Source organism: Symphodus melops, assembly GCF_947650265.1.
Source record: "Symphodus melops genome assembly, chromosome: 14".
Classification (NCBI taxonomy): Eukaryota; Metazoa; Chordata; class Actinopteri; order Labriformes; family Labridae; genus Symphodus; species Symphodus melops.
This window is the reverse complement of record NC_136704.1, coordinates 19546592-19559935: the sequence shown is the minus strand read 5'-3', so window position 1 is coordinate 19559935 and position 13344 is coordinate 19546592. Positions and strand designations below refer to the sequence as shown.

Genomic DNA, 13344 nt, shown 5'->3' with positions numbered 1-13344 from the left:
AGACATTAAACAGCATTATAATACCAAACACAATTCGTTCTACCGTGCATGCAAAGCCGAACTGATTTAATAAAGAACCGTTTTAATCACACATGATCTAAGAAGCAGGGAGTCTAACGAAAGGCTTTTTACAAAAATAGCCCTTCATTGATTGACTCATGCCCACACTCAACCTCTGACTCTGCAACTATTAATCAGGGATTATGCAAATGTAAAGAAAGCGCTGCACAGGAACCGCTTGGCTCTTATATTAAACTTGAACATCGCTTGTCAGTTGAAACGTTCCACCCTCACCCGAGCTCTAATCTCCATTTATTCCACCTTCCTTTTGTTTTAATCGCTTGTGCGTCCCCCACCCAACTCCCTTTTTTTATTCTCCTCCTTTTTTTCGCCCCGTGTTCTGCCGGGGACTTGTGAATGGCAGCCAATGGGAGGGTTGAGTCCCCTCACAGCCTCTCAGCCTCCCTGACATCCACACACAGCGAGAAGTGATGCAGCGCGACTGAAACGCGCAGTTGAGGTGGAACAACGGGCAACAAAAAGCTGCAGCGATCGGATACACTCTGCACCCAACACTACGCCGTCACAACCTCGAGAGGGGCGAAAACCTGCCCTTCCTAGAATAAAACTTCATTATCAGGTGAGCGGAGTATTTTTTTTTACAACTTACTGTGTACGTTTGTTCTTATGTATGATTCATCTCGCGGCTCGAATAGAGACAGCAGTTACTTCTTTTTCTGCAGAGCCTTTTTTTTTTAGAAATGTCCGAGGCGAGATTATTTCTCGGTGGCTCGCACACTAATACGAAATAGTTGGGTGGTTTATATAACAGCTTCATGTCTTGTGTGGAATCCAGTGAAATCGAGTAATTATTGGATTTGCTTCGGGGTTTTGCATTAGAAATGAGTTGGTATCGGAAGTTATTCACATTCAACTTACAGCTAAGGGTCAATCCTCAGTCAAACTTGAATATTTTCCCAAACGTGTCCGTGCGTAATAATCATGTTTTTGTCGGCGCAGAAACTAAACGTGCCCCTGTTTGGTACAGAGGTCCTGAACGGCGCAGTGCGTTCGCCCTGACGCGCTCCAGTGATGCATTCATGCACGTTCTGGCCTCATAATGCACGTTTTCTGTAGACTTTTGTCATGCATGCAACTTCCAGCCTCTCGAAAGCTTCCCCGAATCCATGTGCGAAGATGTTTTTTTTTATTTTTTTTTGGTCTCCTTTTTTTCCGCTCCTCTCTCTCCCCTCCTCTCCACCGATGATCTCGCTGCAGCCAGTGTCAAATCCACGGGATGCGAATCGATGCAGGTGGGACAGCGTGCTCTGATAAAGGCGGATGACTGTCTATCTGTGGTCGCCTGTAGTCACTCTGTGATCCCCTGCTGCCCTTTTTTTTTTGTGAAGAGTCATGCTTGAAGCCCCGTATTTTGTTGGGAAAACACTTTTGGAGTTGAATCAAGTTCTCAAACACAACGTGTCCTCCAGCGTTATTGACTACAAGATGATATCAGTGATGTTGCTGTGAATATTTAATGCACATGCTGAATAATGCAGGCAAAGGGCTATAAAAGAATTAACTCAGCTTCTTTGCTCAAAGTTGCAGGTATTGACAGAAAAAAGAAAGAGGGAGGGAGAGGTGTGGTGAGTGCTGAATGTGGAATTTGAGTGGTGGGGAAAGTTTCACTGTCCTTCCAGTTGCCTTCAGATTGCTCCATGTTTATTACTGCGCTGGCTCAATGTAAGCCTGAGGTAATGTGCCTGAAGCAGGCCAAGAAGTTGTTTGGGGGAGTTATCAAACTACCCGGGGGGACTTTTCTTCTGCTATAATGACTCCTCTGCACACATACTTTTTAGATTACAAACACGGTTTCCCGTGCTCATCAGATGGGATGATACAGGCGTTGGGAAAGAAAAAGAAAAAAAAGCTTTCCGTGTGTATCAAGGAGGTTTGGTGATCAGTTTTTTTTTTTTTTTTTTTTTTTTTAAAGGCAGAGGGCAGGTTGGTTGAGATGGTGTGAAGCAGGACAGGTTTTGTGGTCCAGGTTTTTCACTCGCTGGTTTTGAAGTTCAGAGATGAAAGGGACAGAGCAGAATCTGTGGCTGATCAAAGTCGAACAGGAAACACGGCAGGTGCTGAATATTTAAAGGAGATCCTGTGGCTGCGCATGTGTGTCAGTGTGGGGGAACATACAGTATATGTGATGTATCTGTTTATGGTTTGTATGAAGATGTTCAAAGTTGTAACTCAGAGCTGATTTGACAGGCAGGGGAATAGACACATCAGAGCCATGTGCATGTTTGAAATCAGAGCTCTCATTGCCACCGACAGCCCCTCACATCGCATCTTTTATTTTCTCCTCAAACATCTCCATGTGCGGGTCATGTGCGGGAGCTTAGGGGACAGTCCAAAAAAAATCTCCAGACTCAATCTCCCAGCCCCGTCCCCTGCGTGCGCTGACGTCACAGGATGCTGGGTTTACCCGGCAGCCAGACGTCGCTGATGACCACTGACCCGAGTTGATTACATTATTTGTGCTCCAGATGGGCAGCATCATTTTTGATGTGTCCTGCTCATAATATCGAACGTTTTCTATTCCCCTTGTCGCCGGCATCTGGAGCTAATAAAATCACATCCACAGTGGCTGCTGCTGCTGCCGCTGGAGCACACTCCAACCCCCTGTGGGAATGTCCGCGGCCTGCTTTTCTCCTTCCGATACTTGTGGACATTTGTTGAGCTTACATGCACACAGCAAGTGGCTCTAATATGCTTGTGCGCTGGGAATGCTTGGAGTCCGTGGCAGACTGAGAGAGAGCACCCCTGGGCTTTGTAGTTCACTAGATGCACCTTGATTGTTTGAGTGCATTAGTCACGGTCTGCATGATGTGATAATAAATCATGACGTTGTAGTTACTGCGAGTGCTCCGGGATTCCTGCAAAGATTGTCCATGTGTTAAATACTTATCTGGAGATGCTGCCTGTTTCTTTTCCAGCCAACTGGTCTTCTCTCTTTCTTTAATGTTCCTTTTTTCTTCTTCTTTCCCTTCTCGACTACAATGCCTCCTGCTGCACAGGCCAGACTTGATTAGCCACTTTATGAAGAATGGCACATGTACCATGACTCTCTCTTTTACGTCTCGGGGCTTCTCGTGACCATTAGTGCAAATTTCCTGCAGGCACAATGGAAAGTTAATAACTGCCCCCTCACTAATGAGACAGATTCCCTTCAGAGATGCCTATTTATGGAGCAGTCACAACTGTAATTGCAAAGAAGCAAAATTAAGGAAACGCTGTTTCTCACTCACCAACACACAGTGGAAGGAAACGCGTGCCGTCTGATTGTGATTGCTGCGGGCGGGGACCGGGGTCACCTTCACTCCATAGGTCAACTCTAGTCTCACTTCGTCCCAGATTGCATTAAGATGCATCTTAAAACTAAGTAATATGTAGACGTTACACAATAAGGAGGTATGGAAATGCCTATTTTTTTTCCAAACAGGTTTCTGTTAAGAGTTTTTTCTGCTTTTATAAAAATGGACACAACATTGAGCAGTCAAACGACCTCCACTGAACCGTCCGTTAAGTTAAAAATGGATACACTAAATGCTAATTAGTCAGTGAATGGTGAGAGAAGAAAAACAAGAGACATCATAGAAGGTAATACCAGTGTGATATACAATAGATATTTGTGTAGATGAAACATTAAGAAATTAAAGATTTGAATAAAAAAAGAAGACTTTAAAACAGAAACAAATAGTCTTACTCACCTGTACGTGTTGCTTTGGCTGGTCATAAAATTCCAGTTTAATTTGTCCACACTTTACTCAACAGGATATTTAATCAAACAGAGACTTTCATACTTCAGTTCTGGCAAGGCGAGACACGATGTATAGTATTTAACCTAAATCCAGATTTATTTTAATTTTTTTTTTGCTTCCTGTTAGGTTAAACCCCATGGATCAGATAATTTACACCTCTTTTAATAACGTGTCATTATCTCTCAATGCTTTGTGCAGCAATTACACAGAGTTCTACTTACTTTCAAAGTGTTGCGACGGAGATAAGGTTGTGTTTTCAGTGCTGGGTGAAGCTGAAAGTGCAGAGTGCATGCTGATAAGAGAAGAGTCCAGCTTCATACAGTATGGCGCACGAGGACGGATGTGACTATGAAATCACTTAGATTCATGTCTTTGGGGTGGGAGACAGAGTAAATTGCTGCCAATGTTGAATAATGTAGTCTGCCAACAGCTTTTTTTTTTCACTCTCTCTCTCTCTCTCTCTCTCTCTCTCTCTCTCTCTCTTCCCCCTCAAACTGTGGCTTGGCTCCACAGCTTTTTCTAATTATGAAGTGTCTGAGAGATAGCTTCACAACTCCCGATACTGACTGTGCTGCTTCTGCTGCTGCTGCTGGTGGACGAAATAGCAATCTAACTGAATTACCAACAAAGCCTGACAGACTTTTAGAGTTTAGTGAACATATTTGCGGGGGCAAAAAAAAAAAAAAAAAAGTAGCATCCCCACCTACCTATTCAGGCAGGAATATGTAGACACACAGACACACACCTGCAAGCAAACACACTTTGAAGTACAGAGACGAATGCAAGCAAACAAACACAGTACAAAGAGGGAAGGTGTACAGTTCCCCGCACGCTTCTCAGCACAATTTAACAAGATATATTAGTCACCCAGGAGGCGGCAGAAAGCCAGGCGTGCACACAGTACGGCACACTGCAGTCTGACAGTGAGAGATAGTGATTTACAACAAAGCCCTGTAGACCATGGCACAATTTTTGAGATTCCGAAATGACACTGGTAAAGCAGGGGGCATGAAAGTGTATCCACCAGCCACGTCTTATTCCTTACACTATTTGCCCTGGATAGAGGAGGTAGGGGGAGGAAGGGGGCAGATGACAAATCCAGTATTGTAGCTACAACAGAATGCCTGGGAGTGGAATTTTGTTTGGGTGTCATCTAAAATGTGAGCAAAAAAAAATAAAAAATTGGAGGAAGCAGCCTTCAAGGACACTGAAAATTCATTCTTTCTTAAATTTGAGGTGAAATCGATTTCTTGACCCTGCGAGTGTAGCGTTAAGGTTTGGATTGGATTTGGAATTAAACCTCTATATCCAATATGTGGAGGGGAAAAAAACAATAATCATCTAATAGTGGGAATCAGAGATCCAGATCACTATCAGAATCTAATCAAGTCGTATTTGGCTGGAGGCTGATCTCGCCAGCAAATTTCATGGAAATTCTGCTCTGTTTTTAGACACCCTGCTGATTTACAGATTAACTAACAGGAGTGACGAAGGAACTTCTTTAGCAAAGGTAGCTATAACCCCAGCGATTTACATTTGAGTTAACATGTAGAATGAGTTTGACCCGTTGGAAAAAGACCTCCTGTGGTTTGCCGTCCGGGTGTGGTGTCTGTTTCTACATGATCCTGTTTAAATACATCTATAATTCAAACTATAAAACGCAAAAGATCTTATTCTGTTGGGAGCCGAGATCTGAGTCCTCGTCTTTTGGGTCGTCACTTCATCTGTTCCCGTAGTGATGTCGTTACTGTACTTTGCATGATAAATGGAAGTCTGTAGGAGGGGACTTTACGATGAGATTGTGAGAGATCGTCGCTCGCATAATCCTGTTCTAAAGATTTTAAAAAATCTCATATAAGCTTCTGCATGACATGCAACACCTGTACGACCCTCAGGTGGTAAAGATTTGTGGAAATGAATCATTCGGAGATCCTGAAAAAAAAAAGACACCAAAAATGAGCAAAAAGCTTTACAATCAGGGAATGGATACCTTAGAAAGTCGGCTCTATAAAACAAATACATCTCTATGAAACGTCTGCAGTGTGAAAACATTGTATTTGACATGTAGAATGTTTCCCAGTCTACTATTTTTTAAGAAATATCATCAAACAAACACAAGCCTGATATTTGAATTGACTAATTATGTCAAAATCTCAATACTTCTGTATTCTTCTGTCAAGTGTTCAAGATAAGGTTTTTCTATTATGTTGTGTGCATTCTGGGGTAATAATTGAAGATACTCCAATAAATGACAGGACAATCAGTAAAAATACAGCTCAAAGCACTGGTTATCTCGTGTCGTTTGCAAAAAGCCGAGGATTAATCAATCAAAAAAGCTCTCAGTGTCAAAACCACATCTTCAGAGCGTTTTGTCAGAGAGTCGTTATTTCTCGGAGAGGGAGCCTCGAGACCAGAGGTGTGGGTAGATAGTAAAACTTGAAGAAAACTGTCACGAGGAAAATGTGCAAATTGTGACTAATTGTGACTGTAAAGATGTGTGTTCTGTCACAATGTTCTACTCCAAGCTTGAATAAATCAGCATTTAATGACTCTAACCCCTTTTTTTCCCTTTTTTTCCAATCTGGTCATCTGCTCGTCTGCTACAGAAAATTGTGCGTGCGTGTGTGTGTGTGTGTGTGGGGGGGGGAACCCTTCTGGAAACCTGGTAACCAATGCAGAAGGACGAAGAGAGTGAATGCAGCAGACAGATCATGTCCGCAGGTCCTGCCTTTCCCCCCTCTAGTTGGATTCCTGTCTGTGCAAAGCCCAGAGGCTTAACTCCAGCTGCAGTAAGTGGACTGAGGAACGCTAAACACTGTCTTGGGGAAGGCTGCTGAACATGACAGCCAGTTAATAAGTGTATGGAAGACGAGCAAGTGCATGAAGGAGTGAAGAAGGGATGTGGTGGTGGGGGGTGGGGGGGGGGGGGTCAGTGACGTCTGTCTGACTTTTGAGACTTATGTGAAAAGCACAGAGAAGAAGAGGGCGAGGACTGGTCATGACAGGAGGTAAGGAAGGGGGGATAATATTGACGGTAGGATGACGAGAGGGTAATAGGAGATCAGAGAGTCCAAGCCACAGGACGGGGAGCATTAGCGCCTGACTGGAGTACAATAAAGACGGAGAAGGCAGTGAAGGGAAAGGGGTCGGGTGGCGGATAAAAGACGTGAGACTTCCTTGTTCCGAGAAGAGCGAGGTGTGGCGGGAGCAAGGCGATAATGATGCTTACTTTACTCCTGCAAAGCCGCTTCAGTGAGGGGCTGTCCGCTTCAGGCAACACGTGGCTGGCGGACGCTGCTGGGATGCCACTTGCTATGTTAACCCCCCCCCTCCAGAAACAGCATGTGATAGATTGCAGATGTGTTATCACATGTGTGTGTTTGTTTGCGAGTGCAGGAGACGGCGAGGATGTGTCTGGGCCTTTGTGCGTGCGATGTGCATGTTGAGGTCGTGCGACTCTTAGCGTGTCAATTTTTCTTGGCAGCGCTGAAAGCAGAGTGATGTGATTTTCCCCTCTAACAGCCTCCAGGAGTAATGATCCAGGTTATTGCAGATGACGTGTAACACCTCAACCCGGCGGGCTTTGGCACTGCAAAAACCTGTCCTCATAGGTTAGGCTTCAGGGAGGCTGTTGTCTTGGTGGCAGAACCGTGCACGCATTTCCTCCTTCTCCCAAACCTGTCACCTTCAGATGGGCCCCTCCTTCTGAGGATAATGGTCTCCTGTCTCTGTTGTGAATGATATCTGGACTCCATTGTGCGCCCGTTTCCTACACTGCGCCATTGTCCTGCAGAATGCTTTTGTGAGTTTTCTCTTTTCATTTTTTTTCTTCTTCCCCCCGCAGAGGTACAATGCGCAGGCTGAATTCTGAGGTGCTGTAAATGAACAGGCAAACACACAACAGCAAAGGTCCTATTTACTGTCAATCCCCAGAGTGAGGAAAGAGAGGTTTCTGCCATTGTTCTGCTACCTCTCAAAACATTAGGATGGTTCGCTGTGGAGCGAGAGGAATAGAAAGACCTCCGTGCATGAACTACCTGCCCAATCAAAGCGTGCGAATCGTTCTGGGATCCTATAGTCCTCAGGGAAGGACACAAGACCAGATTTCTTTAGCAACATGGGACACGGTTATAACAGCACACGACTGTAACAAGCTGAATACAACCCAGGGCGTCTCTTAGGCAGGAGGGAAAACCTGTCCCCTTTGAGGAAAAGGTCATCCTTTGAGCGCCCCAACAGCTGCACACTGTGCTTTGACTTGAATAACTGACAAATAGGTGTGTGCGGCTTTCTCAGGCTCCCAATTACTGTTTGACGCTGCTGTCCGTCAAACACCAATGCTGCGGGACCTTCCAGAGGACGTTCAAGTTGCCCAAGTTGCCTCGGCCTACAGTGTCAGCAGGAGCTGCAGCCAAGCTGGAATAAACCGAGTTTCATCTCATGAAGGCGATGCCACACTCGGGTTATTGTTTTGCCTGAGGACAATGCAGGAGAGTTGTTGGCAAAGATTGCCGGGGGGATTTCTTTGAAATGGAAAAACTGCATTAAACATTCCATTTGTATTAATTATATTGCGCTTCTTATTAACATTGGCACGCTCAGCAGTAGAAGCAGTGCTGCCGGTGGTATTGGGCTTCAAGCGGCACTCAGAGCAATAATATTAGAGGCAACCATCCATGCCTGAGGCGCTCTGAAACTGCCTGTGATGTCACCGGATGAATGAGTTGAGCTTTATTCTGAAGCATTGTGTCTAGACCTTTTGGTCCTGCGAGACATCAGTCACTCAAGTTACTCACCACTAGAATTCAATTAATCATAGCCTTAATTCAATCCGGTGGTCGGGCCTCCCAGCTGTAAGCCTCTAAGTGGGTTTTTAAGAGAGCTGGTGTAAGGTCCTCCATGCGCAAGCTGACTGTCTAGCAGGGATTTAGTGACACTCCAGAGGTCAAGGGTTGGACACACAGAGGCAGGTGGAGTGCTTACTTGGGGTTGGTGTTAACACACACTTGTGCGTTTGAGCAAAAAAAAGTGCACCTGTGTACATGGAGCTACCCACACATCGGCCATCACTGGGAAGTATGAGGATGTATGTGTATGCGCGGACTCGCACAGAATACAATGTCAGAAGTTGACCTACAGTAGCAGACGCCCGAGAAATGCGGCGTGGATCTCCTCAGTCTCATAAATAATGGACGTTGGTGAAGCATCTGTCAACTTTTCTGTCAACCCTGTTCCAGATGGGAGTCAGACAGGCCAGGCCGGAGCAGCGTGTTACATACACATAACAAACCACCATCCAGTGTGCCTCATGCCCCCCGCACCCTGTTTACATCAGCACACTGACACCCATCTCACCTACACGCTTCAACCTATGTGCTGATTTATATTAGCTCCTGCACCCGGCTTCCTCGACAGTTTCGTCTTGACATACACACACACACACACACACACACACACACACACACACACACACAGATCCAATCATAGCAAGAAAGAGTACCAGCATGCCCCTAGAACTCCCTTTGGTTCAATAAATACGAGTAAAAACGTTCTCTATCTAAATACACACATTCCCCAAGAGCGCTTGCAACGGGAGCGCCTCCTCACTTGGTGGTAGCGAGGTCGTAAACACACCTCCAGTGCCCTGCGAGTTTGTTGACTTAAGCATGGCGCTTCAGATTAAACACTCTCTGTGAGTTCTTCCCGACAAAACCGCAGAGCTGCAACAAGTCATACTTCCCTGACATCTGGTTCGGAGAGATGTGGACGTGTCGTCCACAGAGGTGCGGAGTAGCAAGTAAACGCATTCTTGGTTAGTTTTTGGAAAGTAAATATTTATCAGAACTTTGTAAGAACATGTATTACGTCGACAGGCTTTATGTTAAGTCGCTAATCGAAGAAAAGGTTTGCACTTGCTGCTGTTGGCCTGTTGCTATAGCTTTAATACATGCATATGACATTTTGCGTCATTGCCCGACCCACCTAACATAACGACTCCTTTAAAAGTAATTCAATGGTACATCACTGTACAGAAAAGCAATTCTTGTCTTTCCATCTTTGCAAGCCACAGAGAAATGTGCCAAAGAAATGTTTAAGAAAAAAAATAAAAATCAAGGTGAAACAGACAGGAGAGAAGAAACGACCACAGAGAATACAGACGGCTTGTCTGGTGAATAGTGCACCGTGATTGACAAGGACAACATGTGGTGACAATGATGAAAGTGAACAAGCCAGCCATTTTGACAAAGTCAAAGCAGACTCCCCAGCGAACTGATTGCAGTATGGGAGAAAGTTAGTGTTATTGTCAGTAGACTGTCGTCATGTTTTATGTGACGTTCGAATTATAGAAAGGCTCGGAAGATTTCTCCCAGATGCGACATTTGATTTGGTCATTTTGGCACAAAAACTGGTGGGAGAAACATCCTTGAGAGGGCTACTTTTACTCAAAAGTAAACAAGTGCATTCATTACTACTTCTTCCACAGGAGCCTTTTTGTACACGTCTATCTGTTCTTCTGTCTGAGTCAAGAATATATATGTGTTTTTGTCACCTCTGGTCGAAGAGTTTAAGGAAAGGGACAGGTGATTTTCTGAGGTTTCAGCGCTGTAACAAATTTCAGCAGACTTTTGTGTGGCATCTTCCTTCCCTCCTTTCCTTCCCTCCCTGGCAGCTGGGTGGAAGGATGAGTGGGCCCGCTCGCTGCTGGGTGGCGGTTACTGTACGTTTGCTTTATGGACTAAAGCAGCGTCTTCCCCGGCCTTGTCGTAATAGAGGATTCAGCTCATAAAGCAGCATCATGATTTGCAATAAGCAGAGTTAGGGGAGAGTAATGAAGGTGTAAATCAACTGAGCCGTCCTTCTTTTTTTTTTCCCTCTTCTTCTTTTAATCTGACATTGGCAGTCTCTCTTTCTCTGTCCGCTCCCTCCACCTCCTCCTCCTCCTCCTCCTCCTCCTCCTCCTTCTGCTTCTTACCCCCTTTTCTTTCTCCCTTTTGCAGTAATGGAAAGTCTGGCACTCCATAATAAAGCAGAGTGAGCAGCAGTATTAGTAAACAGTCTCTGCAATCTTTCAGCCAAGTCCGGCTCCTTTATTTTGTCTGCGAGGTATTTCATACCCCCGTGTGGCGTTGGGGTTGTGGGCGTGGGGGGCTAATGAATGACGATGGAATGAGGAGTATTTAATTCCAGTCTGGAAAGGGGGACTGTTTGTTGGGCCTCCACATAAGAACGTCTTTGTTTTCATTTTTCACTGAGGTTCCAAACAAAAAGCTGCCTCTTTTTTCTTTTCTTTTTTTCTCAATGGCAGCTTTGGGAACGTTGATGCAAATTTGCTTCATGCAAGCTTTTTGCTCTGAGAAAACAGGGACCACACAGCCACCAGCAGGGCACCGGGTCTTGCCTCGCTCTCCTGCCCTTTCCCTCAAATGAAGACGTCATCAGAATTTGAAATGGAGTGGTGAGTCGGATTGGAAGCAGTCATCAAAAGAGAGGGTCCAATACTCCCGAGTTAAAATGCCTGGCTGGGAATCATGTTAAAATTTCCATTCCTCGCTGCAAATCGATCGTATGGGTCCCTGCTCTCCAATATCCATGGTCACCTTTGCTATAAAGTAGGGTATTACTTCTTTAATGCAGTGGGGTTCCATTATGTGACCAGTGAGGAGAGGAAGGAAAAGAAATGTATCTGCTGACCTCAAACACAAAGAAATGATGGGTGAGGATAATGAAAGAAAGTGGCCTGAATTTTATATATATATTGTTTTTTTTGTTTTTTCATTTCATGAGCAAGATTAGTTGCTCGAAGTCCGCCCATGACATTGGGTTGAATTATTTCCTCGTCTGCCTGTTTAACTCCAGGTAGCTTCGGCAGACACGTTAATGCAGTATTGATTGTTTATCTGTAATAACACCGTGCTGTTGGCGCGTCGGTGACAGCAGGGGAGGGCGGGGGAGGGGCAGAGGGGAGAGAGTTAGGGGATAGAGGAAGGGAGGGAACGGCGGGTGGTAAGGCGGTGATAGATAACACAGTATACCCTCTTTCGACTGGTGAATCTAGGGGTAAAAACGAGGTGGCAGAACATATCCTATCTGGCAATAGCCCAGGTGTGAAATGGAAAATAGAAACTGGGGTGCAAATGTGTCAGTGCAATGTGGCCGCTGCTCGATAAGGTTGTCTCCTGTCTCCGAATAATTCAATCTCCTGCTCTGACCATTCTGGTAACTTCCTTGGTGCCAACCCTGCCATCCACCCACTCTCTGCCCCTGGGCCCTGGAGCCCATATGGCCGGCTACAGTGTCTCTTCATGACCTATGGCCGGGCCCTGTTGTTCAGCCAACCCCCCCCAAGGAGCTTGGTAATTACAAATAAGCTGGAAGTCACACCAGCCACGAGAAAAGGTGAGCGTGATTAAAGATGTGTGTACAGCAAAGTTCAAGGGGTTCTCCAATGGCATGCCAGCATATTGAAGCGTGTGTCTCGGCAGCGCTCGGGACTCAAATGCTAACATGGATCAATCAGGCTTCTTTGTTCATTAGAGTTGTCCGTTCCCAGGAGTGGCAATAGAAAAAAAAAAAAAAAAAAGCAGCCCATCACGGCGCTCATTTCAGTGATGAGGCTGCTGTCCCTCAGGGATAACTGGCTGAGGTAAATAAACATGAGTCACAGTTAAGGTCAGAGGAGATCATGGCCGTCTGTTGTTCATCTCAAAGGACGCCTGGATCCCTTTTGACGTGATTGGACTGAGAACAGCAATGAAAGACCCTCATTTCAGCTCGGCTTTTACAAATATCCCGGCGCCATTTCTTTTGGAGTTTTGCGAACAAAATACCCTCTTCTAGAAGACATATAAATTCAGATGCTATCACATATTGGGGGGCCGAAAGCTTTTCGTATAACTCTTATTATTTTCTATGCCTTTTTATCCCGAAGCTGGGCTGATACTCTGGCAGAAGTCCTGCAGGTGACAAATGGCTTTCTTAACACTCAAACGCCTCAGTGGTTTTATTTGTGTGCAGTTAAGAGACTTTTTTTTCCAATTTAACAACAGTCAAAAGTCAAACAGCACACATGCCTAGCCTTTAAGTATTTGTACCGCACTATTAATAATGTAAAAACAGTTGCTCCTAACTGTTCCTGTGTTACTTTATGGGGGGCTTCTAGGCAAGGTCATTACTCTTAGTCGAGGGGGGACACACATTTTCTCAGCACAGCCTTTTATTAGGGCCATATTTTAGGTGCGTGATGTCTTTGTTTTATCCCTGTGTAATATTTAGTGTTGTGTGACGATTCTGTTTGGAGCTGCCTCGCTGCTGACCTGCTGCTACAGTCGATATACGCCTGAATTGAAATGTGCTTCCACGTCTCTCCCTACTCATGTAATTGTCACAACGGGGAGGCTGAGACAAACGTGGGAACACAACTCCCTCACTGATTTTCAATTCACTGCGCCAAGTTTGACCTTTATGCAGTCCAATCAATGCATCTGCTTCCAGAGACGCACCATTCGTTAAAAAAGCAACGGCT

At 45.2% G+C, this 13344-nt stretch overlaps 1 protein-coding gene across 1 annotated transcript in view; it reads left to right on the top strand.

The window, feature by feature from the left end:
• The first annotated feature begins 206 nt into the window (after nt 1-206).
• Nucleotides 207-13344, top strand: part of LOC306834862 (cadherin-6-like) — a 65689-nt gene continuing 52551 nt past the window's right edge. The window contains exon 1 of the mRNA XM_079361106.1: nt 207-640. The gene's annotated coding sequence lies outside the window, so the exon portion shown is untranslated. The remainder of the gene's footprint in view (nt 641-13344) is intronic.